Below are 26,448 nucleotides of genomic sequence, written 5' to 3' on the forward strand. Positions count from 1 at the left end.
TATGCGGAGACACTAAAAGCACCATAGTAGAACACAGATGAAACTTCTAAGTTGATGTAATAGCCAGTAAGAAGTAGTACAATTCAAGTTTTAGGTATCGATTATTGACTTTTTAGCTAGCTTTGGTGCCTTGAACATGAGCTAGGACCTTAAGATTCGGCATGAAGGGAGGACTAGCAGCCGCGTTGCAAGGGAGTATTTCGTCATTTGTTATCGAATCGACTTAAAGCCAGATCGTCACATTGGCCGCTCTTCTCTCTGAAACGGTTGTACTTATCGTCTGCAAAGCTATGTCGCGTGCTGCGGTATGCGGAGACACTAAAAGCACCATAGTAGAACACAGATTAAGTTTCTAAGTTGATGTAATAGCCAGTAAGAAGTATTACAATTCAAGTTTTAGGTATCGATTATTGACTTTTTAGCTGGCTTTGGTGCTTTGGACATGAGCTAGGAACTTAAGATTTTGCATGAAAGGGGGACTAGCAGCCGAGTTGCATGGGAGAATGCGAAAAGTGTTCATATGTAGTAAAAACCTGAGAAATCCGTCCGTTAACGTCATTTGTTATCGAATCGACTAAAAGCCAGATCGCCACATTGGCCGCTCTTCTCTCTGAAACCGTTGTACTTATCGACTGCAATGCTATGTCGCGTGCTCCGGTATGCGGAGACACTAAAAGCACTATTGTTGAACACAGATGAAGCTTCTAAGTTGATGTAATAGCCAGTAAGAAGTAGTACAATTCAAGTTTTAGGTATCGCTAATTGACTTTTTAGCTGGCTTTGGTGCCTTGGACATGGGCTAGGACCTTAAGATTTTGCATGAAAGGGGAACTAGCAGCCGCGTTGCATGGGAGAATTCGAAAAGTGTTCATATGTAGTAAAAACCTCAGAAATCCGTCCGTTTACGTCATTTGTTATTGAATCGAATTAAAGCCAGATCGTCACATTGGCCGCTCTTCTCTCTGAAACCGTTGTACTTATCGTCTGTAAAGCTATGTCGCGTGCTCCGGTATGTGGAGACACTAAAAGCACCATAGTAGAACACAGATGAAGCTTCTAAGTTGATGTAATAGCCAGTAAGAAGTAGTACAATTCAAGTTTTAGGTATCGATTATTGACTTTTTAGCTGGCTTTGGTGCCTTGGACATGAGCTAGGACCTTAAGATTCTGCATGAAAGGAGGACTAGCAGCCGAGATGCATGGGAAATGTGAAAAGTGTTCATATGTAGTAAAAAACTGAGAAATCCGTCCGTTTACGTCATTTGTTATCGAATCGACTTAAAGCCAGATCGTCACATTGGCCGCTCTTCTCTCTGAAACGGTTGTACTTATCGTCTGCAAAGCTATGTCGCGTGCTGCGGTATGCGGAGACACTAAAAGCACCATAGTAGAACACAGATGAAGCTTCTAAGTTGATGTAATAGCCAGTAAGAAGTGGTACAATTCAAGTTTTAGGTTCGATTAATGACTTTTTAGCTGGCTTTGGTGCCTTGGACATGAGCTAGGACCTTAAGATTCTGCATGAAAGGAGAACAAGCAGCCGAGATGCATGGGAAATGTGAAAAGTGTTCATATGTAGTAAAAACCTGAGAAATTCGTCCATTTTCTTCATTTGATATCGAATCGACTCAAAGCCAGATCGTCACATTGGCCGCTCTTCTCTCTGAAACCGTTGTACTTATCGTCTGCAAAGCTATGTCGCGTGCTCCGGTATGCGGAGACACTAAAAGCACCATAGTAGAACACAGATGAAACTTCTAAGTTGATGTAATAGCCAGTAAGAAGTAGTACAATTCAAGTTTTAGGTATCGATTATTGACTTTTTAGCTAGCTTTGGTGCCTTGAACATGAGCTAGGACCTTAAGATTCGGCATGAAGGGAGGACTAGCAGCCGCGTTGCAAGGGAGTATTTCGTCATTTGTTATCGAATCGACTTAAAGCCAGATCGTCACATTGGCCGCTCTTCTCTCTGAAACGGTTGTACTTATCGTCTGCAAAGCTATGTCGCGTGCTGCGGTATGCGGAGACACTAAAAGCACCATAGTAGAACACAGATTAAGTTTCTAAGTTGATGTAATAGCCAGTAAGAAGTAGTACAATTCAAGTTTTAGGTATCGATTATTGACTTTTTAGCTGGCTTTGGTGCCTTGGACATGAGCTAGGAACTTAAGATTTTGCATGAAAGGGGGACTAGCAGCCGAGTTGCATGGGAGAATGCGAAAAGTGTTCATATGTAGTAAAAACCTGAGAAATCCGTCCGTTAACGTCATTTGTTATCGAATCGACTAAAAGCCAGATCGCCACATTGGCCGCTCTTCTCTCTGAAACCGTTGTACTTATCGACTGCAATGCTATGTCGCGTGCTCCGGTATGCGGAGACACTAAAAGCACCATAGTAGAACACAGATGAAGCTTCTAAGTTGATGTAATAGCCAGTAAGAAGTAGTACAATTCAAGTTTTAGGTATTGATTATTGACTTTTTAGCTGGCTTTGGTGCCTTGGACATGAGCTAGGACCTTAAGATTCTGCATGAAAGGAGGACTAGCAGCCGAGATGCATGGGAAATGTGAAAAGTGTTCATATGTAGTAAAAGCCTGAGAAATCCGTCCGTTTTCGTCATTTGTTATCGAAGCGACTTAAAGCCAGATCGTCACATTGGCCGCTCTTCTCTCTGAAACGGTTGTACTTATCGTCTGCAAAGCTATGTCGCGTGCTGCGGAATGCGGAGACACTAAAAGCACCGTAGTATATCCCAGATGAAGCTTCTAAGTTGATGTAATAGCCAGTTAGAAGTAGTACAGTTCAAGTTTTAGGTATCGATTATTGACTTTTTAGCTGGCTTTGGTGCCTTGGACATGAGCTAGGACCTTAAGATTCTGCATGAAAGTAGGACTAGCAGCCGAGTTGCACGGGAGAATGCGAAAAGTGTTCATATGTAGTAAAAACCTGAGAAATCCGTCCGTTTTCGTCATTTGTTATAGAATCGACTTAAAGTGAGATCGTAACACAGGCCGCTCTTTTCTCTGAAACGGTTGTACTAATCGTCTGCAAAGCTATGTGGCGTGCTGCGGTATGTGGAGACACTAAAAGCAGCATAGTAGAACACAGATGAAGCTTCTAAGTTGATGTAATAGGCAGTAAGAAGTATTACAATTCAAGTTTTAGGTATCGATTATTGACTTTTTAGCTGGCTTTGGTGCCTTGGACATGAGCTAGGAACTTAAGATTTTGCATGAAAGGGGGACTAGCAGCCGAGTTGCATGGGAGAATGCGAAAAGTGTTCATATGTAGTAAAAACCTGAGAAATCCGTCCGTTTACGTCATTTGTTATCGAATCGACTAAAAGCCAGATCGTCACATTGGCCGCTCTTCTCTCTGAAACCGTTGTACTTATCGACTGCAATGCTATGTCGCGTGCTCCGGTATGCGGAGACACTAAAAGCACTATAGTTGAACACAGATGAAGCTTCTAAGTTGATGTAATAGCCAGTAAGGAGTAGTACAATTCAAGTTTTAGGTATCGCTAATTGACTTTTTAGTTGGCTTTGGTGCCTTGGACATGGGCTAGGACCTTAAGATTTTGCATGAAAGGGGAACTAGCAGCCGCGTTGCATGGGAGAATGCCAAAAGTGTTCATATGTAGTAAAAACCTCAGAAATCCGTCCGTTTACGTCATTTGTTATCGAATCGACTTAAAGCCAGATCGTCACATTGGCCGCTCTTCTCTCTGAAACCGTTGTACTTATCGTCTGCAAAGCTATGTCGCGTGCTCCGGTATGCGGAGACACTAAAAGCACCATAGTAGAACACAGATGAAGCTTCTAAGTTGATGTAATAGCCAGTAAGAAGTAGTACAATTCAAGTTTTAGGTATCGATTATTGCCTTTTTAGCTGGCTTTGGTGCCTTGGACATGAGCTAGGACCTTAAGATTCTGCATGAAAGGAGGACTAGCAGCCGAGATGCATGGGAAATGTGAAAAGTGTTCATATGTAGTAAAAAACTGAGAAATCCGTCCGTTTACGTCATTTGTTATCGAATCGACTTAAAGCCAGATCGTCACATTGGCCGCTCTTCTCTCTGAAACGGTTGTACTTATCGTCTGCAAAGCTATGTCGCGTGCTGCGGTATGCGGAGACACTAAAAGCACCATAGTAGAACACAGATGAAGCTTCTAAGTTGATGTAATAGCCAGTAAGAAGTGGTACAATTCAAGTTTTAGGTTCGATTAATGACTTTTTAGCTGGCTTTGGTGCCTTGGACATGAGCTAGGACCTTAAGATTCTGCATGAAAGGAGAACAAGCAGCCGAGATGCATGGGAAATGTGAAAAGTGTTCATATGTAGTAAAAACCTGAGAAATTCGTCCATTTTCGTCATTTGATATCGAATCGACTCAAAGCCAGATCGTCACATTGGCCGCTCTTCTCTCTGAAACCGTTGTACTTATCGTCTGCAAAGCTATGTCGCGTGCTCCGGTATGCGGAGACACTAAAAGCACCATAGTAGAACACAGATGAAACTTCTAAGTTGATGTAATAGCCAGTAAGAAGTAGTACAATTCAAGTTTTAGGTATCGATTATTGACTTTTTAGCTAGCTTTGGTGCCTTGAACATGAGCTAGGACCTTAAGATTCGGCATGAAGGGAGGACTAGCAGCCGCGTTGCAAGGGAGTATTTCGTCATTTGTTATCGAATCGACTTAAAGCCAGATCGTCACATTGGCCGCTCTTCTCTCTGAAACGGTTGTACTTATCGTCTGCAAAGCTATGTCTCGTGCTGCGGTATGCGGAGACACTAAAAGAACCATAGTAGAACACAGATTAAGTTTCTAAGTTGATGTAATAGCCAGTAAGAAGTAGTACAATTCAAGTTTTAGGTATCGATTATTGACTTTTTAGCTGGCTTTGGTGCCTTGGACATGAGCTAGGAACTTAAGATTTTGCATGAAAGGGGGACTAGCAGCCGAGTTGCATGGGAGAATGCGAAAAGTGTTCATATGTAGTAAAAACCTGAGAAATCCGTCCGTTAACGTCATTTGTTATCGAATCGACTAAAAGCCAGATCGCCACATTGGCCGCTCTTCTCTCTGAAACCGTTGTACTTATCGACTGCAATGCTATGTCGCGTGCTCCGGTATGCGGAGACACTAAAAGCACTATTGTTGAACACAGATGAAGCTTCTAAGTTGATGTAATAGCCAGTAAGAAGTAGTACAATTCAAGTTTTAGGTATCGCTAATTGACTTTTTAGCTGGCTTTGGTGCCTTGGACATGGGCTAGGACCTTAAGATTTTGCATGAAAGGGGAACTAGCAGCCGCGTTGCATGGGAGAATTCGAAAAGTGTTCATATGTAGTAAAAACCTCAGAAATCCGTCCGTTTACGTCATTTGTTATTGAATCGACTTAAAGCCAGATCGTCACATTGGCCGCTCTTCTCTCTGAAACCGTTGTACTTATCGTCTGTAAAGCTATGTCGCGTGCTCCGGTATGCGGAGACACTAAAAGCACCATAGTAGAACACAGATGAAGCTTCTAAGTTGATGTAATAGCTAGTAAGAAGTAGTACAATTCAAGTTTTAGGTATCGATTATTGACTTTTTAGCTGGCTTTGGTGCCTTGGACATGAGCTAGGACCTTAAGATTCTGCATGAAAGGAGGACTAGCAGCCGAGATGCATGGGAAATGTGAAAAGTGTTCATATATAGTAAAGGCCTGAGAAATCCGTCCGTTTTCGTCATTTGTTATCGAAGCGACTTAAAGCCAGATCGTCACATTGGCCGCTCTTCTCTCTGAAACGGTTGTACTTATCGTCTGCAAAGCTATGTCGCGTGCTGCGGTATGCGGAGACACTAAAAGCACCGTAGTATATCCCAGATGAAGCTTCTAAGTTGATGTAATAGCCAGTTAGAAGTAGTACAGTTCAAGTTTTAGGTATCGATTATTGACTTTTTAGCTGGCTTTGGTGCCTTGGACATGAGCTAGGACCTTAAGATTATGCATGAAAGTAGGACTAGCAGCCGAGTTGCACGGGAGATTGCGAAAAGTGTTCATATGTAGTAAAAACCTGAGAAATCCGTCCGTTTTCGTCATTTGTTATAGAATCGACTTAAAGTGAGATCGTAACACAGGCCGCTCTTCTCTCTGAAACGGTTGTACTAATCGTCTGCAAAGCTATGTGGCGTGCTGCGGTATGTGGAGACACTAAAAGCAGCATAGTAGAACACAGATGAAGCTTCTAAGTTGATGTAATAGGCAGTAAGAAGTATTACAATTCAAGTTTTAGGTATCGATTATTGACTTTTTAGCTGGCTTTGGTGCCTTGGACATGAGCTAGGAACTTAAGATTTTGCATGAAAGGGGGACTAGCAGCCGAGTTGCATGGGAGAATGCGAAAAGTGTTCATATGTAGTAAAAACCTGAGAAATCCGTCCGTTTACGTCATTTGTTATCGAATCGACTAAAAGCCAGATCGTCACATTGGCCGCTCTTCTCTCTGAAACCGTTGTACTTATCGACTGCAATGCTATGTCGCGTGCTCCGGTATGCGGAGACACTAAAAGCACTATAGTTGAACACAGATGAAGCTTCTAAGTTGATGTAATAGCCAGTAAGAAGTAGTACAATTCAAGTTTTAGGTATCGCTTACTGACTTTTTAGCTGGCTTTGGTGCCTTGGACATGAGCTACGACCTTAAGATTCTGCATGAACGGAGGACTAGCAGCCGCGTTGCAGGGGTGTATGTGTAATGTGTTCATATGTAGTAAAAAACTGAAAAATCCGTCCGTTTTCGTCATTTGTTATGGAATCGACTTAAAGCCAGATCGTCAGACTGGCCGCTCTTCTCTCTGAAACGGTTGTACTTGTCGTGTGGAAAGCTATGTCGCGAACTGCGGTATGCGGAGACACTAAAAGCACCATAGTAGAACACAGATGAAGCTTCTAAGTTGATGTAATAGCCTGTGGGAGGTAGTACAATTCAAGTTTTAGGTATCGATTATTGACTTTTTAGCTGGCTTTGGTGCCTTGGACATGAGCTAGGACCTTTAGATTCTGTATGAAAGGAGGACTAGCAGCCGAGTTGCACGGGAGAATGTGAAAAGTGTTCATATGTAGTAAAAACCTGAGAAATCCGTTCGTTTTCATCATTTGTTATCGAATCGACTCAAAGCCAGATCGTCACATTGGTCGCTCTTCTTTCTGAAACGGTTGTACTTATCGTCTGCAAAGCTATGTCGCGTGCTGCGGTCCGCGGAGACACTAAAATCACCATAGTAGAACACAGATGAAGCTTCTAAGTTGATGTAATAGCCAGTGGGAGGTAGTACAATTCAAGTTTGAGGTATCGATTATTGACTTTTTAGCTGGCTTTGGTGAATAAAACATGAGCTAGGACCTTAAGATCCTGCATGAAAGGAGAACAAGCAGCCGAGATGCATGGGAAATGTGAAAAGTGTTCATATGTTGTAGAAACCTGAGAAATTCGTCCATTTTCGTCATTTGATATCGAATCGACTCAAAGCCAGATCGTCAAATTGGCCGCTCTTCTCTCTGAAACCGTTGTACTTATCGTCTGCAAAGCTATGTCGCGTGCTCCGGTATGCGGAGACACTAAAAGCACCATAGTAGAACACAGATGAAGCTTCTAAGTTGATGTAATAGCCAGTAAGAAGTAGTACAATTCAAGTTTTAGGTATCGCTTACTGACTTTTTAGCTGGCTTTGGTGCCTTGGACATGAGCTACGACCTTAAAATTTTGCATGAAAGGGGGACTAGCAGCAGAGTTGCATGGAAGAATGCGAAAAGTGTTCATATGTAGTAAAAACCTTAGAAATCCGTTCGTTTACTTCATTTGTTATCGAATCGACTTAAAGCCAGATCGTCACATTGGACGCACTTCTCTCTGAAACCGTTGTACTTATCGTCTGCAAAGCTATGTCGCGTGCTCCGGTATGCGGAGACACTAAATGCACCATAGTTGAACACAGATGAAGCTTCTAAGTTGATGTAATAGCCAGTAAGAGTTAGTACAATTCAAGTTTTAGGTATCGATTATTGACTTTTTAGCTGGCTTTGGTGCCTTGAACATCAGCTAGGACCTTAAGATTCGGCAGGAAGGGAGGACTAGCAGCCGCGTTGCAAGGGAGTATTTCGTCATTTGTTATCGAATCGACTTAAAGCCAGATCGTCACATTGGCCGCTCTTCTCTCTGAAACGGTTGTACTTATCGTCTGCAAAGCTATGGCGCGTGCTGCTTTACGTGGAGACACTAAAAGTACCATAGTAGAACACAGATGAAGCTTCTAAGTTGATGTAATAGCCAGTAAGAAGTAGTACAGTTCAAGTTTTAGGTATCGATTATTGACTTTTTAGCTGGCTTTGGTGCCTTGGACATGAGCTAGGACCTTAAGATTCTGCATGAAAGTAGGACTAGCAGCCGAGTTGCACGGGAGAATGCGAAAAGTGTTCATATGTAGTAAAAACCTGAGAAATCCGTCCGTTTACGTCATTTGTTATCGAATCGACTTAAAGCCAGATCGTCACATTGGCCGCTCTTCTCTCTGAAACGGTTGTACTTATCGTCTGCAAAGCTATGTCGCGTGCTGCGGTATGCGGAGACACTAAAAGCACCATAGTAGAACACAGATGAGGCTTCTAAGTTGATGTAATAGCCAGTAAGAAGTAGTACAGTTCAAGTTTTAGGTATCGATTATTGACTTTTTAGCTGGCTTTGGTGCCTTGGACATGAGCTAGAACCTTAAGATTTTGAATGAAAGGGGGACTAGCAGCCGAGTTGCATGGGAGAATGCGAAAAGTGTTCATATGTAGTAATAACCTGAGAAATCCGTCCGTTTTCGTCATTTGCTATCGAATCGACTTAAAGCCAGATCGTCATATTCGCCGCTCTTCTCTCTGAAACGCTTGTAGTTATCGTCTGCAAAGCTATGTCGCATGCTGCGGTATGTGGAGACACTAAAAGCACCATAGTAGAACACAGATGAAGCTTCTACGTTGATGTAATAGCCAGTACCGAGTAGTACAATTCAAGTTTTAGGTATCGATTTTTGACTTTTTAGCTGGCTTTGGTGCCTTGAACATGAGCTAGGACCTTAAGATTCTGCATGAAAGGAGAACTAGCAGCCGAGTTGTATGGGAGAATGCGAAAAGTGTTCATATGTAGTAAAAACCTGAGAAATCCGTCCGTTTTCGTCATTTCTTATCGAATCGAGTTAAACCAGATCGTCACATTGGCCGCTCTTCTCTCTGAAACGGTTGTACTTATCGTCTGCAAAGCTATGTCGCGTGCTGCTTTACGTGGAGACACTAAAAGTACCATAGTAGAACACAGATGAAGCTTCTAAGTTGATGTAATAGCCAGTAAGAAGTAGTACAGTTCAAGTTTTAGGTATCGATTATTGACTTTTTAGCTGGCTTTGATGCCTTGGACAGGAGCTAGGACCTTAAGATTTTGAATGAAAGTGGGACTAGCAGCCGACTTGCATGGGAGAAAGAGAAAAGTTTTCATATGTAGTAAAAACCTTAGAAATCCGTCCGTTTACGTCATTTGTTATCGAATCGAGTTAAAGCCAGATCGTCACATTGGCCGCTCTTCTCTCTGAACCCGTTGTACTTATTGTCTGCAAAGCTATGTCCCGTTCTGCGGTATGCGGATACACTAAAAGCACCATAGTAGAACACAGATAAAGCTTCTAAGTTGATGTAATAGCCAGTAAGAAGTAGTACAATTCAAGTTTTATTTTTCGATTATTGACTTTTTAGCTGGCTTTGGTGCCTTGGACATGAGCTAGGACCTTAAGATTCCTCATGAAAGGAGGACTAGCAGCCGAGTTGCAGGGGAGAATGGGAAAAGTGTTCATATGTAATAAAAACCTGAGAAATCAGTCCGTTTTCGTCATTTGTTATCGAATCGACTTAAAGCCAGATCCTCACATTGGCCGCTCTTGTCTCTGAAACGGTTGTACTTATCATCTGCAAAGCTATGTCGCGTGCTGCGGTGTGCGGAGACACTAAAAGAACCATAGCAGAACACAGACGAAGCTTCTAAGTTGATGTAATAGCCAGTAAGAAGTAGTACAATTCAAGTTTTAGGTATCGGTTATTGACTTTTTAGCTGGCTTTGGTGCCTTGGACATGAGCTTGGACCTTAAGATTCTGCATGAAAGGAGGACTAGCAGCCGCGTTGCAGGGGAGTATGTGAAAAGTGTTCAAATGTAGTAAAAACCTGAGAAATCCATCCGTTTTCGTCATTTGTTATGGAATCGACTTAAAGCCAGATCGTCAGACTGGCCGCTCTTCTCTCTGAAACGGTTGTACTTATCACGTGCAAAGCTATGTCGCGTGCTGCGGTATGCGGAGACACTAGAAGTACCATAGTAGAACACAGATGAAGCTTCTAAGTTGATGTAATAGCCAGTGGGAGGTAGTACAATTCAAGTTTTAGGTATCGATTAATGACTTTTTAGCTGGCTTTGTTGCCTTGGACATGAGCTAGGACCTTAAGATTCTGCATGAAAGGAGAACAAGCAGCCGAGATGCATGGGAAATGTGAAAAGTGTTCATATGTAGTAAAAACCTGAGAAATTCGTCCATTTTCGTCATTTGATATCGAATCGACTCAAAGCCAGATCGTCACATTGGCCGCTCTTCTCTCTGAAACCGTTGTACTTATCGTCTGCAAAGCTATGTCGCGGGCTCCGGTATGCGGAGACACTAAAAGCACCATAGTAGAACACAGATGAAGCTTCTAAGTTGATGTAATGGCCAGTAAGAAGTAGTACAATTCAAGTTTTAGGTATCGCTTACTGACTTTTTAGCTGGCTTTGGTGCCTTGGACATGAGCTACGACCTTAAAATTTTGCATGAAAGGGGGACTAGCAGCAGAGTTGCATGGAAGAATGCGAAAAGTGTTCATATGTAGTAAAAACCTTAGAAATCCGTTCGTTTACTTCGTTTGTTATCGAATCGACTTAAAGCCAGATCGTCACATTGGACGCACTTCTCTCTGAAACCGTTGTACTTATCGTCTGCAAAGCCATGTCGCGTGCTCCGGTATGCGGAGACACTAAATGCACCATAGTTGAACACAGATGAAGCTTCTAAGTTGATGTAATAGCCAGTAAGAAGTAGTACAATTCAAGTTTTAGGTATCGATTATTGACTTTTTAGCTGGCTTTGGTGCCTTGAACATGAGCTAGGACCATAAGATTCGGCATGAAGGGAGGTCTAGCAGCCGCGTTGCAAGGGAGTATCTCGTCATTTGTTATCGAATCGACTTAAAGCCAGATCGTCACATTGGCCGCTCTTCTCTCTGAAACGGTTGTACTTATCGTCTGCAAAGCTATGTCGCGTGCTGCGGTATGCGGAGACACTAAAAGCACCATAGTAGAACACAGATTAAGTTTCTAAGTTGATGTAATAGGCAGTAAGAAGTATTACAATTCAAGTTTTAGGTATCGCTAATTGACTTTTTAGCTGGCTTTGGTGCCTTGGACATGGGCTAGGACCTTAAGATTTTGCATGAAAGGGGAACTAGCAGCCGCGTTGCATGGGAGAATGCGAAAAGTGTTCATATGTAGTAAAAACCTGAGAAATCCGTCCGTTAACGTCATTTGTTATCGAATCGACTAAAAGCCAGATCGTCACATTGGCCGCTCTTCTCTCTGAAACCGTTGTACTTATCGACTGCAATGCTATGTCGCGTGCTCCGGTATGCGGAGACACTAAAAGCACTATAGTTGAACACAGATGAAGCTTCTAAGTTGATGTAATAGCCAGTAAGGAGTAGTACAATTCAAGTTTTAGGTATCGCTAATTGACTTTTTAGTTGGCTTTGGTGCCTTGGACATGGGCTAGGACCTTAAGATTTTGCATGAAAGGGGAACTAGCAGCCGCGTTGCATGGGAGAATGCCAAAAGTGTTCATATGTAGTAAAAACCTCAGAAATCCGTCCGTTTACGTCATTTGTTATCGAATCGACTTAAAGCCAGATCGTCACATTGGCCGCTCTTCTCTCTGAAACCGTTGTACTTACGTCTGCAAAGCTATGTCGCGTGCTCCGGTATGCGGAGACACTAAAAGCACCATAGTAGAACACAGATGAAGCTTCTAAGTTGATGTAATAGCCAGTAAGAAGTAGTACAGTTCAAGTTTTAGGTATCGATTATTGACTTTTTAGCTGGCTTTGGTGCCTTGGACATGAGCTAGGACCTTAAGATTCTGCATGAAAGGAGGACTAGCAGCCGAGATGCATGGGAAATGTGAAAAGTGTTCATATGTAGTAAAAACCTGAGAAATCCGTCCGTTTTCGTCATTTGTTATCGAAACGACTTAAAGCCAGATCGTGACTTTGGCCGCTCTTCTCTCTAAAACGGTTGTACTTATCGTCTGCAAAGCTATGTCACGTGCTGCGGTATGCGGAGACACTAAAAGCACCGTAGTATATCCCAGATGAAGCTTCTAAGTTGATGTAATAGCCAGTTAGAAGTAGTACAGTTCAAGTTTTAGGTATCGATTATTGACTTTTTAGCTGGCTTTGGTGCCTTGGACATGAGCTAGGACCTTAAGATTCTGCATGAAAGTAGGACTAGCAGCCGAGTTGCACGGGAGAATGCGAAAAGTGTTCATATGTAGTAAAAACCTGAGAAATCCGTCCGTTTACGTCATTTGTTATCGAATCGACTTAAAGCCAGATCGTCACATTGGCCGCTCTTCTCTCTGAAACGGTTGTACTTATCGTCTGCAAAGCTATGTCGCGTGCTGCGGTATGCGGAGACACTAAAAGCACCATAGTAGAACACAGATGAAGCTTCTACGTTGATGTAATAGCCAGTAACGAGTAGTACAATTCAAGTTTTAGGTATCGATTTTTGACTTTTTAGTTGGCTTTGGTGCCTTGGACATGAGCTAGGACCTTAAGATTCTGCATGAAAGGAGGACTAGCAGCCGAGTTGCACGGGAGAATGCGAAAAGTGTTCATATGTAGTAATAACCTGAGAAATCCGTCCGTTTTCGTCATTTGTTATCGAAACGACTTAAAGCCAGATCGTGACATTCGCCGCTCTTCTCTCTGAAACGCTTGTAGTCATCGTCTGCAAAGCTATGTCGCATGCTGCGGTATGCGGAGACACTAAAAGCACCATAGTAGAACACAGATGAAGCTTCTACGTTGATGTAATAGCCAGTATCGAGTAATACAATTCAAGTTTTAGGTATCGATTTTTGACTTTTTAGCTGGCTTTGGTGCCTTGAACATGAGCTAGGACCTTAAGATTCTGCATGAAAGGAGAACAAGCAGCCGAGATGCATGGGAAATGTGAAAAGTGTTCATATGTAGTAAAAACCTGAGAAATTCGTCCATTTTCGTCATTTGATATCGAATCGACTCAAAGCCAGATCGTCACATTGGCCGCTCTTCTCTCTGAAACCGTTTTACTTATCGTCTGCAAAGCTATGTCGCGGGCTCCGGTATGCGGAGACACTAAAAGCACCATAGTAGAACACAGATGAAGCTTCTAAGTTGATGTAATAGCCAGTAAGAAGTAGTACAATTCAAGTTTTAGGTATCGCTTACTGACTTTTTAGCTGGCTTTGGTGCCTTGGACATGAGCTACGACCTTAAGATTCTGCATGAACGGAGGACTAGCAGCCGCGTTGCAGGGGAGTATGTGTAATGTGTTCATATGTAGTAAAAAACTGAAAAATCCGTCCGTTTTCGTCATTTGTTATGGAATCGACTTAAAGCCAGATCGTCAGACTGGCCGCTCTTCTCTCTGAAATGGTTGTACTTGTCGTGTGGAAAGCTATGTCGCGAACTGCGGTATGCGGAGACACTAAAAGCACCATAGTAGAACACAGATGAAGCTTCTAAGTTGATGTAATAGCCAGTGGGAGGTAGTACAATTCAAGTTTTAGGTATCGATTATTGACTTTTTAGCTGGCTTTGGTGCCTTGGACATGAGCTAGGACCTTTAGATTCTGTATGAAAGGAGGACTAGCAGCCGAGTTGCACGGGAGAATGTGAAAAGTGTTCATATGTAGTAAAAACCTGAGAAATCCGTTCGTTTTCATCATTTGTTATCGAATCGACTCAAAGCCAGATCGTCACATTGGTCGCTCTTCTCTCTGAAACGGTTGTACTTATCGTCTGCAAAGCTATGTGGCGTGCTCCGGTATGCGGAGACACTAAAAGCACCATAGTAGAACACAGATGAAGCTTCTAAGTTGATGTAATAGCCAGTAAGAAGTAGTACAATTCAAGTTTTAGGTATCGCTTACTGACTTTTTAGCTGGCTTTGGTGCCTTGGACATGAGCTACGACCTTAAAATTTTGCATGCAAGGGGGACTAGCAGCAGAGTTGCATGGAAGAATGCGAAAAGTGTTCATATGTAGTAAAAACCTTAGAAATCCGTTCGTTTACTTCATTTGTTATCGAATCGACTTAAAGCCAGATCGTCACATTGGACGCACTTCTCTCTGAAACCGTTGTACTTATCGTCTGCAAAGCTATGTCGCGTGCTCCGGTATGCGGAGACACTAAATGCACCATAGTTGAACACAGATGAAGCTTCTAAGTTGATGTAATAGCCAGTAAGAAGTAGTACAATTCAAGTTTTAGGTATCGATTATTGACTTTTTAGCTGGCTTTGGTGCCTTGAACATCAGCTAGGACCTTAAGATTCGGCATGAAGGGAGGACTAGCAGCCGCGTTGCAAGGGAGTATTTCGTCATTTGTTATCGAATCGACTTAAAGCCAGATCGTCACATTGGCCGCTCTTCTCTCTGAAACGGTTGTACTTATCGTCTGCAAAGCTATGTCGCGGGCTGCTTTACGTGGAGACACTAAAAGTACCATAGTAGAACACAGATGAAGCTTCTAAGTTGATGTAATAGCCAGTAAGAAGTAGTACAGTTCAAGTTTTAGGTATCGATTATTGACTTTTTAGCTGGCTTTGGTGCCTTGGACATGAGCTAGGACCTTAAGATTCTGCATGAAAGTAGGACTAGCAGCCGAGTTGCACGGGAGAATGCGAAAAGTGTTCATATGTAGTAAAAACCTGAGAAATCCGTCCGTTTACGTCATTTGTTATCGAATCGACTTAAAGCCAGATCGTCACATTGGCCGCTCTTCTCTCTGAAACGGTTGTACTTATCGTCTGCAAAGCTATGTCGCGTGCTGCGGTATGCGGAGACACTAAAAGCACCATAGTAGAACACAGATGAAGCTTCTAAGTTGATGTAATAGCCAGTAAGAAGTAGTACAGTTCAAGTTTTAGGTATCGATTATTGATTTTTAGCTGGCTTTGGTGCCTTGGACATGAGCTAGAACCTTAAGATTTTGAATGAAAGGGGGACTAGCAGCCGAGTTGCATGGGAGAATGCGGAAAGTGTTCATATGTAGTAATAACCTGAGAAATCCGTCCGTTTTCGTCATTTGCTATCGAATCGACTTAAAGCCAGATCGTCATATTCGCCGCTCTTCTCTCTGAAACGCTTGTAGTTATCGTCTGCAAAGCTATGTCGCATGCTGCGGTATGCGGAGACACTAAAAGCACCATAGTAGAACACAGATGAAGCTTCTACGTTGATGTAATAGCCAGTACCGAGTAGTACAATTCAAGTTTTAGGTATCGATTTTTGACTTTTTAGCTGGCTTTGGTGCCTTGAACATGAGCTAGGACCTTAAGATTCTGCATGAAAGGAGAACTAGCAGCCGAGTTGTACGGGAGAATGCGACAAGTGTTCATATGTAGTAAAAACCTGAGAAATCCGTCCGTTTTCGTCATTTCTTATCGAATCGAGTTACACCAGATCGTCACATTGGCCGCTCTTCTCTCTGAAACGGTTGTACTTATCGTCTGCAAAGCTATGTCGCGTGCTGCTTTACGTGGAGACACTAAAAGTACCATAGTAGAACACAGATGAAGCTTCTAAGTTGATGTAATAGCCAGTAAGAAGTAGTACAGTTCAAGTTTTAGGTATCGATTATTGACTTTTTAGCTGGCTTTGATGCCTTGGACAGGAGCTAGGACCTTAAGATTTTGAATGAAAGTGGGACTAGCAGCCGACTTGCATGGGAGAATGAGAAAAGTTTTCATATGTAGTAAAAACCTTAGAAATCCGTCCGTTTACGTCATTTGTTATCGAATCGAGTTAAAGCCAGATCGTCACATTGGCCGCTCTTCTCTCTGAACCCGTTGTACTTATTGTCTGCAAAGCTATGTCGCGTTCTGCGGTATGCGGATACACTAAAAGCACCATAGTAGAACACAGATAAAGCTTCTAAGTTGATGTAATAGCCAGTAAGAAGTAGTACAATTCAAGTTTTATTTATCGATTATTGACTTTTTAGCTGGCTTTTGTGCCTTGGACATGAGCTAGGACCTTAAGATTCCTCATGAAAGGAGGACTAGCAGCCGAGTTGCAGGGGAGAATGGGAAAAGTGTTCATATGTAATAAAAACCTGAGAAATCAGTCCGTTTTCGTCATTTGTTATCGAATCGACTTAAAGCCAGATCCTCACATTGGCCGCTCTTGTCTCTGAAACGGTTGTACTTATCATCTGCAAAGCTATGTCGCGTGCTGCGGTGTGCGGAGACACTAAAAGAACCGTAGCAGAACACAGACGAAGCTTCTAAGTTGATGTAATAGCCAGTAAGAAGTAGTACAATTCAAGTTTTAGGTATCGGTTATTGACTTTTTAGCTGGCTTTGGTGCCTTGGACATGAGCTTGGACCTTAAGATTCTGCATGAAAGGAGGACTAGCAGCCGCGTTGCAGGGGAGTATGTGAAAAGTGTTCAAATGTAGTAAAAACCTGAGAAATCCATCCGTTTTCGTCATTTGTTATGGAATCGACTTAAAGCCAGATCGTCAGACTGGCCGCTCTTCTCTCTGAAACGGTTGTACTTATCACGTGCAAAGCTATGTCGCGTGCTGCGGTATGCGGAGACACTAGAAGTACCATAGTAGAACACAGATGAAGCTTCTAAGTTGATGTAATAGCCAGTGGGAGGTAGTACAATTCAAGTTTTAGGTATCGATTATTGACTTTTTAGCTGGCTTTGGTGAATAAAACATGAGCTAGGACCTTAAGATTCTGCATGAAAGGAGAACAAGCAGCCGAGATGCATGGGAAATGTGAAAAGTGTTCATATGTTGTAGAAACCTGAGAAATTCGTCCATTTTCGTCATTTGATATCGAATCGACTCAAAGCCAGATCGTCAAATTGGCCGCTCTTCTCTCTGAAACCGTTGTACTTATCGTCTGCAAAGCTATGTCGCGTGCTCCGGTATGCGGAGACACTAAAAGCACCATAGTAGAACACAGATGAAGCTTCTAAGTTGATGTAATAGCCAGTAAGAAGTAGTACAATTCAAGTTTTAGGTATCGCTTACTGACTTGTTAGCTGGCTTTGGTGCCTTGGACATGAGCTACGACCTTAAAATTTTGCATGAAAGGGGGACTAGCAGCAGAGTTGCATGGAAGAATGCGAAAAGTGTTCATATGTAGTAAAAACCTTAGAAATCCGTTCGTTTACTTCATTTGTTATCGAATCGACTTAAAGCCAGATCGTCACATTGGACGCACTTCTCTCTGAAACCGTTGTACTTATCGTCTGCAAAGCTATGTCGCGTGCTCCGGTATGCGGAGACACTAAATGCACCATAGTTGAACACAGATGAAGCTTCTAAGTTGATGTAATAGCCAGTAAGAAGTAGTACAATTCAAGTTTTAGGTATCGATTATTGACTTTTTAGCTGGCTTTGGTGCCTTGAACATCAGCTAGGACCTTAAGATTCGGCATGAAGGGAGGACTAGCAGCCGCGTTGCAAGGGAGGATTTCGTCATTTGTTATCGAATCGACTTAAAGCCAGATCGTCACATTGGCCGCTCTTCTCTCTGAAACGGTTGTACTTATCGTCTGCAAAGCTATGTCGCGTGCTGCTTTACGTGGAGACACTAAAAGTACCATAGTAGAACACAGATGAAGCTTCTAAGTTGATGTAATAGCCAGTAAGAAGTAGTACAGTTCAAGTTTTAGGTATCGATTATTGACTTTTTAGCTGGCTTTGGTGCCTTGGACATGAGCTAGGACCTTAAGATTCTGCATGAAAGTAGGACTAGCAGCCGAGTTGCACGGGAGAATGCGAAAAGTGTTCATATGTAGTAAAACCTGAGAAATCCGTCCGTTTACGTCATTTGTTATCGAATCGACTTAAAGCCAGATCGTCACATTGGCCGCTCTTCTCTCTGAAACGGTTGTACTTATCGTCTGCAAAGCTATGTCGCGTGCTGCGGTATGCGGAGACACTAAAAGCACCATAGTAGAACACAGATGAAGCTTCTAAGTTGATGTAATAGCCAGTAAGAAGTAGTACAGTTCAAGTTTTAGGTATCGATTATTGACTTTTTAGCTGGCTTTGGTGCCTTGGACATGAGCTAGAACCTTAAGATTTTGAATGAAAGGGGGACTAGCAGCCGAGTTGCATGGGAGAATGCGAAAAGTGTTCATATGTAGTAATAACCTGAGAAATCCGTCCGTTTTCGTCATTTGCTATCGAATCGACTTAAAGCCAGATCGTCACATTCGCCGCTCTTCTCTCTGAAACGCCTGTAGTTATCGTCTGCAAAGCTATGGCGCATGCTGCGGTATGCGGAGACACTAAAAGCACCATAGTAGAACACAGATGAAGCTTCTACGTTGATGTAATAGCCAGTATCGAGTAGTACAATTCAAGTTTTAGGTATCGATTTTTGACTTTTTAGCTGGCTTTGGTGCCTTGAACATGAGCTAGGACCTTAAGATTCTGCATGAAAGGAGGACTAGCAGCCGAGTTGTACGGGAGAATGCGAAAAGTGTTCATATGTAGTAAAAACCTGAGAAATCCGTCCGTTTTCGTCATTTCTTATCGAATCGACTTAAACCAGATCGTCACATTGGCCGCTCTTCTCTCTGAAACGGTTGTACTTATCGTCTGCAAAGCTATGTCGCGTGCTGCTTTACGTGGAGACACTAAAAGTACCATAGTAGAACACAGATGAAGCTTCTAAGTTGATGTAATAGCCAGTAAGAAGTAGTACAGTTCAAGTTTTAGGTATCGATTATTAACTTTTTAGCTGGCTTTGGTGCCTTGGACATGAGCTAGGACCTTAAGATTCTGCATGAAAGTAGGACTAGCAGCCGAGTTGCATGGGAGAATGCGAAAAGTGTTCATATGTAGTAAAAACCTGAGAAATCCGTCCGTTTACGTCATTTGTTATCGAATCGACTTAAAGCCAGATCGTCACATTGGCCGCTCTTCTCTCTGAAACGGTTGTACTTATCGTCTGCAAAGCTATGTCGCGGGCTGCGGTATGCGGAGACACTAAAAGCACCATAGTAGAACACAGATGAAGCTTCTAAGTTGATGTAATAGCCAGTAAGAAGTAGTACAGTTCAAGTTTTAGGTATCGATTATTGACTTTTTAGCTGGCTTTGGTGCCTTGGACATGAGCTAGAACCTTAAGATTTTGAATGAAAGGGGGCCTAGCAGCCGAGTTGCATGGGAGAATGCGAAAAGTGTTCATATGTAGTAATAACCTGAGAAATCCGTCTGTTTTCGTCATTTGCTATCGAATCGACTTAAAGCCAGATCGTCACATTGGCCGCTCTTCTCTCTGAAACGCTTGTAGTTACCGTCTGCAAAGCTATGTCGCATGCTGCGGTATACGGAGACACTAAAAGCACCATAGTAGAACACAGATGAAGCTTCTACGTTGATGTAATAGCCAGTATCGAGTAGTACAATTCAAGTTTTAGGTATCGATTTTTGACTTTTTAGCTGGCTTTGGTGCCTTGAACATGAGCTAGGACCATAAGATTCTGCATGAAAGGAGGACTAGCAGCCGAGTTGTACGGGAGAATGCGAAAAGTGTTCATATGTAGTAAAAACCTGAGAAATCCGTCCGTTTTCGTCATTTCTTATCGAATCGACTTAAACCAGATCGTCACATTGGCCCCTCTTCTCTCTGAAACGGTTGTACTTATCGTCTGCAAAGCTATGTCGCGTGCTGCCTTACGTGGAGACACTAAAAGTACCATAGTAGAACACAGATGAAGCTTCTAAGTTGATGTAATAGCCAGTAAGAAGTAGTACAGTTCAAGTTTTAGGTATCGATTATTGACTTTTTAGCTGGCTTTGGTGCCTTGGACAGGAGCTAGGACCTTAAGATTTTGAATGAAAGTGGGACTAGCAGCCGAGTTACATGGGAGGATGAGAAAAGTTTTCATATGTAGTAAAAACTTTAGAAATCCGTCCGTTTACGTCATTTGTTATCGAATCGAGTAAAAGCCAGATCGTCACATTGGCCGCTCTTCTCTCTGAACCCGTTGTACTTATTGTCTGCAAAGCTATGTCGCGTTCTGCGGTATGCGGATACACTAAAAGCACCATAGTAGAACACAGATAAAGCTTCTAAGTTGATGTAATAGCCAGTAAGAAGTAGTACAATTCAAGTTTTAGGTATCGATTATTGACTTTTTAGCTGGCTTTAGTGCCTTGGACATGAGCTAGGAACTTAAGATTTTGCATGAAAGGGGGACTAGCAGCCGAGTTGCATGGGAGAATGCGAAAAGTGTTCATATGTAGTAAAAACCTGAGAAATCCGTCCGTTTACGTCATTTGTTATCGAATCGACTAAAAGCCAGATCGCCACATTGGCCGCTCTTCACTCTGAAACCGTTGTACTTATCGACTGCAATGCTATGTCGCGTGCTCCGGTATGCGGAGACACTAAAAGCACTATAGTTGAACACAGATGAAGCTTCTAAGTTGATGTAATAGCCAGTAAGAAGTAGTACAATTCAAGTTTTAGGTATCGATTATTGACTTTTTAGCTGGCTTTGGTGCCTTGAACATGAGCTAGGACCTTAAGATTCGGCATGAAGGGAGGACTAGCAGCCGCGTTGCAAGGGAGTATTTCGTCATTTGTTATCGAATCGACTTAAAGCCAGATTGTCATATTGGCCGCTCTTCTCTCTGAAACGGTTGTACTTATCGTCTGCAAAGCTATGTCGCGTGCTGCGGTATGCGGAGACACTAAAAGCACCCTAGTAGAACACAGATGAAGCTTCTAAGTTGATGTAATAGCCAGTAAGAAGTAGTACAATTCAAGTTTTAGGTATCGATTATTGACTTTTTAGCTGGCTTTAGTGCCTTGGACATGAGCTAGGAACTTAAGATTTTGCATGAAAGGGGGACTAGCAGCCGAGTTGCATGGGAGAATGCGAAAAGTGTTCATATGTAGTAAAAAACTGAGAAATCCGTCCGTTTACGTCATTTGTTATCGAATCGACTAAAAGCCAGATCGCCACATTGGCCGCTCTTCACTCTGAAACCGTTGCACTTATCGACTGCAATGCTATGTCGCGTGCTCCGGTATGCGGAGACACTAAAAGCACTATAGTTGAACACAGATGAAGCTTCTAAGTTGATGTAATAGCCAGTAAGAAGTAGTAAAATTCAAGTTTTAGGTATCGCTAATTGACTTTTTAGCTGGCTTTGGTGCCTTGGACATGGGCTAGGACCTTAAGATTTTGCATGAAAGGGGAACTAGCAGCCGCGTTGCATGGGAGAATGCGAAAAGTGTTCATATGTAGTAAAAACCTCAGAAATCCGTCCGTTTACGTCATTTGTTATCGAATCGACTTAAAGCCAGATCGTCACATTGGCCGCTCTTCTCTCTGAAACCGTTGTACTTATCGTCTGCAAAGCTATGTCGCGTGCTCCGGTATGCGGAGACACTAAAAGCACCATAGTAGAACACAGATGAAGCTTCTAAGTTGATGTAATAGCCAGTAAGAAGTAGTACAATTCAAGTTTTAGGTATCGATTATTGACTTTTTAGCTGGCTTTGGTGCCTTGGACATGAGCTTGGACATTAAGATTCTGCATGAAAGGAGGACTAGCAGCCGAGATGCATGGGAAGTGTGAAAAGTGTTCATATGTAGTAAAAACCTGAGAAATCCGTCCGTTTTCGTCATTTGTAATCGAATCGACTTAAACCAAAACGTCACATTGGCCGCTCTTCTCTCTCAAACGGTTGTACTTATCGTCTGCAAAGCTATGTCGCGTGCTGCGGTACGTGGAGACACTAAAAGTACCATAGTAGAACACAGATGAAGCTTCTAAGTTGATGTAATAGACAGTAAGAAGTAGTACAGTTCAAGTTTTAGGTATCGATTATTGACTTTTTAGCTGGCTTTGGTGCCTTGGACATGAGCTAGAACCTTAAGATTTTGAATGAAAGGGGGACTAGCAGCCGAGTTGCATGGGAGAATGCGAAAAGTGTTCATATGTAGTAATAACCTGAGAAATCCGTCCGTTTTCGTCATTTGCTATCGAATCGACTTAAAGCCAGATCGTCACATTGGCCGCTCTTCTCTCTGAAACGGTTGTAGTTATCGTCTGCAAAGCTATATCGCATGCTGCGGTATGCGGAGACACTAAAAGCACCATAGTAGAACACAGATGAAGCTTCTACGTTGATGTAATAGCCAGTATCGAGTAGTACAATTCAAGTTTTAGGTATCGATTTTTTAATTTTTAGCTGGCTTTGGTGCCTTGAACATGAGCTAGGACCATAAGTTTTGCATGAAAGGAGGACTAGCAGCCGAGTTGTACGGGAGAATGCGAAAAGTGTTCATATGTAGTAAAAACCTGAGAAATCCGTCCGTTTTCGTCATTTCTTATTGAATCGACTTAAACCAGATCGTCACATTTGCCGCTCTTCTCTCTGAAACGGTTGTACTTATCGTCTGCAAAGCTATGTCGCGTGCTGCTTTACGTGGAGACACTAAAAGTACCATAGTAGAACACAGATGAAGCTTCTAAGTTGATGTAATAGCCAGTAAGAAGTAGTACAGTTCAAGTTTTAGGTATCGATTATTGACTTTTTAGCTGGCTTTTTGTGCCTTGGACATGAGCTAGGACCTTAAGATTTTGAATGAAAGTGGGACTAGCAGCCGAGTTGCATGGGAGAATGAGAAAAGTTTTCATATGTAGTAAAAACCTTAGAAATCCGTCCGTTTACGTCATTTGTTATCGAATCGAGTTAAAGCCAGATCGTCACATTGGCCGCTCTTCTCTCTGAACCCGTTGTACTTATTGTCTGCAAAGATATGTCGCGTGCTGCGATATGCGGATACACTAAAAGCACCATAGTAGAACACAGATAAAGCTTCTAAGTTGATGTAATAGCCAGTAAGAAGTAGTACAATTCAAGATTTATTTATCGATTATTGACTTTTTAGCTGGCTTTGGTGCCTTGGACATGAGCTACGACCTTAAGATTCTGCATGAACGGAGGACTAGCAGCCGCGTTGCAAGGGAGTATGTGAAATGTGTTCATATGTAGTAAAAACCTGAGAAATCCGTCCGTTTTCGTCATTTGTTATGGAATCGACTTAAAGCCAGATCGTCAGACTGGCCGCTCTTCTCTCTGAAACGGTTGTACTTGTCGTGTGGAAAGCTATGTCGCGAACTGCGGTATGCGGAGACACTAAAAGCACCATAGTAGAACACAGATGAAGCTTCTAAGTTGATGTAATAGCCAGTGGGAGGTAGTACAATTCAAGTTTAAGGTATCGATTATTGACTTATTAGCTGGCTTTGGTGAATAAAACATGAGCTAGGACCTTAAGATTCTGCATGAAAGGAAAACAAGCAGCCAAAGATGCATGGGAAATGTGAAAAGTGTTCATATGTTGTAGAAACCTGAGAAATTCGTCCATTTTCGTCATTTGATATCGAATCGACTCAATGCCAGATCGTCAAATTGGCCGCTCTTCACTCTGAAACCGTTGTACTTATCGACTGCAATGCTATGTCGCGTGCTCCGGTATGCGGAGACACTAAAAGCACTATAGTTGAACACAGATGAAGCTTCTAAGTTGATGTAATAGCCAGTAAGAAGTAGTACAATTCAAGTTTTAGGTATCGATTATTGACTTTTTAGCTGGCTTTAGTGCCTTGGACATGAGCTAGGAACTTAAGATTTTGCATGAAAGGGGGACTAGCAGCCGAGTTGCATGGGAGAATGCGAAAAGTGTTCATATGTAGTAAAAACCTGAGAAATCCGTCCGTTTACGTCATTTGTTATCGAATCGACTAAAAGCCAGATCGCCACATTGGCCGCTCTTCACTCTGAAACCGTTGTACTTATCGACTGCAATGCTATGTCGCGTGCTCCGGTATGCGGAGACACTAAAAGCACTATAGTTGAACACAGATGAAGCTTCTAAGTTGATGTAATAGCCAGTAAGAAGTAGTACAATTCAAGTTTTAGGTATCGATTATTGACTTTTTAGCTGGCTTAGGTGCCTTGAACATGAGCTAGGACCTTAAGATTCGGCATGAAGGGAGGACTAGCAGCCGCGTTGCAAGGGAGTATTTCGTCATTTGTTATCGAATCGACTTAAAGCCAGATCGTCATATTGGCCGCTCTTCTCTCTGAAACGGTTGTACTTATCGTCTGCAAAGCTATGTCGCGTGCTGCGGTATGCGGAGACACTAAAAGCACCCTAGTAGAACACAGATGAAGCTTCTAAGTTGATGTAATAGCCAGTAAGAAGTAGTACAATTCAAGTTTTAGGTATCGATTATTGACTTTTTAGCTGGCTTTAGTGCCTTGGACATGAGCTTGGAACTTAAGATTTTGCATGAAAGGGGGACTAGCAGCCGAGTTGCATGGGAGAATGCGAAAAGTGTTCATATGTAGTAAAAAACTGAGAAATCCGTCCGTTTACGTCATTTGTTATCGAATCGACTAAAAGCCAGATCGCCACATTGGCCGCTCTTCACTCTGAAACCGTTGTACTTATCGACTGCAATGCTATGTCGCGTGCTCCGGTATGCGGAGACACTAAAAGCACTATAGTTGAACACAGATGAAGCTTCTAAGTTGATGTAATAGCCAGTAAGAAGTAGTAAACTTCAAGTTTTAGGTATCGCTAATTGACTTTTTAGCTGGCTTTGGTGCCTTGGACATGGGCTAGGACCTTAAGATTTTGCATGAAAGGGGAACTAGCAGCCGCGTTGTATGGGAGAATGCGAAAAGTGTTCATATGTAGTAAAAACCTCAGAAATCCGTCCGTTTACGTCATTTGTTATCGAATCGACTTAAAGCCAGATCGTCACATTGGCCGCTCTTCTCTCTGAAACCGTTGTACTTATCGTCTGCAAAGCTATGTCGCGTGCTCCGGTATGCGGAGACACTAAAAGCACCATAGTAGAACACAGATGAAGCTTCTAAGTTGATGTAATAGCCAGTAAGAAGTAGTACAATTCAAGTTTTAGGTATCGATTATTGACTTTTTAGCTGGCTTTGGTGCCTTGGACATGAGCTTGGACATTAAGATTCTGCATGAAAGGAGGACTAGCAGCCGAGATGCATGGGAAGTGTGAAAAGTGTTCATATGTAGTAAAAACCTGAGAAATCCGTCCGTTTTCGTCATTTGTAATCGAATCGACTTAAACCAGATCGTCACATTGGCCGCTCTTCTCTCTCAAACGGTTGTACTTATCGTCTGCAAAGCTATGTCGCGTGCTGCGGTACGTGGAGACACTAAAAGTACCATAGTAGAACACAGATGAAGCTTCTAAGTTGATGTAATAGGCAGTAAGAAGTAGTACAGTTCAAGTTTTAGGTATCGATTATTGACTTTTTAGCTGGCTTTGGTGCCTTGGACATGAGCTAGAACCTTAAGATTTTGAATGAAAGGGGGACTAGCAGCCGAGTTGCATGGGAGAATGCGAAAAGTGTTCATATGTAGTAATAACCTGAGAAATCCGTCCGTTTTCGTCATTTGCTATCGAATCGACTTAAAGCCAGATCGTCACATTGGCCGCTCTTCTCTCTGAAACGGTTGTAGTTATCGTCTGCAAAGCTATGTCGCATGCTGCGGTATGCGGAGACACTAAAAGCACCATAGTAGAACACAGATGAAGCTTCTACGTTGATGTAATAGCCAGTATCGAGTAGTACAATTCAAGTTTTAGGTATCGATTTTTGACTTTTTAGCTGGCTTTGGTGCCTTGAACATGAGCTAGGACCATAAGATTCTGCATGAAAGGAGGACTAGCAGCCGAGTTGTACGGGAGAATGCGAAAAGTGTTCATATGTAGTAAAAACCTGAGAAATCCGTCCGTTTTCGTCATTTCTTATTGAATCGACTTAAACCAGATCGTCACATTTGCCGCTCTTCTCTCTGAAACGGTTGTACTTATCGTCTGCAAAGCTATGTCGCGTGCTGCTTTACGTGGAGACACTAAAAGTACCATAGTAGAACACAGATGAAGCTTCTAAGTTGATGTAATAGCCAGTAAGAAGTAGTACAGTTCAAGTTTTAGGTATCGATTATTGACTTTTTAGCTGGCTTTGGTGCCTTGGAC

This window comes from Schistocerca gregaria, chromosome 10 (genome assembly GCF_023897955.1).
Source record: "Schistocerca gregaria isolate iqSchGreg1 chromosome 10, iqSchGreg1.2, whole genome shotgun sequence".
Classification (NCBI taxonomy): domain Eukaryota; kingdom Metazoa; phylum Arthropoda; class Insecta; order Orthoptera; family Acrididae; genus Schistocerca; species Schistocerca gregaria.